Genomic DNA, 2,455 nt, shown 5'->3' with positions numbered 1-2,455 from the left:
AAAGGAATTGGCAGACACAGAATAATTTCATGAAACAACATATGAGCAAGAGCCTATGGTGATGAAAGAAGTAGTTTAGGCTGTTGTGAAGGAAATGGCAAAAAATAAGGCTCCAGGGATAGATGGTATACCAATTGACATTTCAGCACTGCACATACAGGGGAAAAATGTCTGTGGTGGTCGAAAAAAGAATGCAGAATGCCTTTGTCTTTCTTCCACTTACCCCCTCCCACCTTTGCCTACTTGGGTCACAATGTATCAGGTGTCCTAAGGCATCCTTGTGGAAAGTATGCCTGTTTGTTTGTTTGTCCCCATACTGCTCCTTAGAAACACTGCACTGTTTTATCACCGGCCTGGGGGAAATGTCACTCAGAACTGTTTGTCTTTGGTAGATGGGGATAAAACAGTCTACTCTGAGTCCTGACTAAAAAGCAATCTTTTCAGCCAGTCATCTCTTGCAGCAGTGAGATTCCTCACTCTCCATGTCAGTGGCCAAGCAGCAACACGCCCCATTTTCCATGTATTCATTAAAGCAGAAGTTCAACGTATAAGCAGTAAAGACCTCTGCTGTGGAGGTTGACTAGTGGCCATGTAGAGTCCCATGTAGGGGGAAGGCAGTGTGGGTTCTAACTACTAGTACACAGGTGGCCTGTGTTCTCTACTCACTGTAGACCACGTGGCATGGATTTATCTTGTTTTGAGCCAGGGCTTGGCTATATAGGTTCCACCTCATTCATATCTAGTTTCATTCTTTTTTTTATAATTTCCTAATCTGGATGATTGGCAAATGAGGTATGAAATCTGCCTTAGTCTTTTAGACTAAATAAATCTAAAATCTCTAAGACAAGGTGGACTACTAGATCTTACGTTATTGTGAGGATTTCTTTCCCTAACAACCTCCATTGGCTACAGCTGTGTTACAGTACTTCAAATTACCTTTCAGTACAATTAAAGTGAACTAAGACTTTAAGAAAGATGTACCTGTGCCATCGTTACTTAGAATTCGATTTTGACATTTTGCTACTTATTTTACATAATTTAAAAATAAAATTAGGTCATTTATTAAAGTAGTTCACATGAAAATTTAGTTGTATTTTAATTACTAGGCCAACCAATGTGGAAGTTGTCTTCCACACTGACATGACTAGCTAATCGTCTCTTCATAGATCTCATTAATAATTCAAATGATAACGCTTCCATGTTCATAGAGAGAAGCTACTTTCCCTTGAGTCATCAGAGATGACTATAAAGTAATTGGATAAATGTAGGGAAGTAAGAATAGACTCAGAGATGTCTATTATAGGATGTTATAGAAAGTGAAGGTGATGAAAATACTCATTCTGTTATGCTTACAGACCTTATGATGACAGATTAGGATTCTGGTACCAGGCTAAAACCTAAATGGTCTTTCAGATCTGATCATAGCAGCTCCTATGTGGGCAAAATGCCCTTTTCTAGTACAAAGACTAGTACAAAAACTAATCCTATCTGATTGGTCATAGTTCTCAGCTTATTTTCCTGCCCCTGGTGTCCTAGTGGCAAGAAGCTGTGCTGTAATCCTGAAGGCGTGTGTTTTAAGTGCACTATCACTCTTCTGGGGAAGGATGGGAAATCCTCCCATATGATTAACAGCCTTTAAAAGCACATTGGAGTGTCAGCTATGGGTTAATTCTGACTCAATAGTAAACAACAATCTAGATATCTGCTTTTGGAAGTTTCTTCACCATAGGTCTTCTGCTGAGGCCTTCTCCAGTTGCCACTAACATAGAAAATGTGGTCACTGAAGGCATATTTCTCTATGTGACCCTGTATTCAATGCTTGTTTCCCCCACACCTGGTTCTTCCCACACCCCAGTCCTCTTACTCCCACTTCTGCCTGCTATATCCCTCACACCACACTCAGATTCATAAAATGGGGAGGGGGATTAATCATAGAGTTGTACAATTTGATGGGTGAGGGGATGAGGGAAATTAGAAGAATCTGTTCTGAAAAACAATGTATTCAAATTTTGTAAATAGTATAATAATTATAGATATATTTTATATTGGTTCACTTACAAAGTTCATATATATCGTGTTACACAATATCATTCATTCATATTATGTTTCATACAATCATTCCCATCCATTATATTTTATAAAATCAACAACATTGAAATATACCCACCATTGCATAGATCCCCATCATATCTTTCCCATTTCTTTCCTCTCCCCTCCCTCTACCTATCAAATTGTGTGACCCTATAATTTCTCCCTGCCATTCCTCACTCTCTGTCCTCCCCTTAACCCTCCTTGGGTCCTCATACATGTTACATTAATGGTCTTGTATTTATCCTCATGGGACTGAGGTCACTTAGCTTAGTGCTCACTAGCACCTCCCAAGTTATGTAGTAATTTTCTTATTATCCTGCATTTAGTAATTATCTTGCCTATTACATAGTCCAAGTATAGGTTT

Source organism: Elephantulus edwardii, unplaced genomic scaffold, assembly GCF_000299155.1.
Source record: "Elephantulus edwardii isolate Elephantulus edwardi_28Jun2011 unplaced genomic scaffold, EleEdw1.0 scaffold00023, whole genome shotgun sequence".
Classification (NCBI taxonomy): domain Eukaryota; kingdom Metazoa; phylum Chordata; class Mammalia; order Macroscelidea; family Macroscelididae; genus Elephantulus; species Elephantulus edwardii.
The sequence above is the reverse complement of the archived record's forward strand: the minus strand, read 5'-3'. Positions refer to the sequence as shown.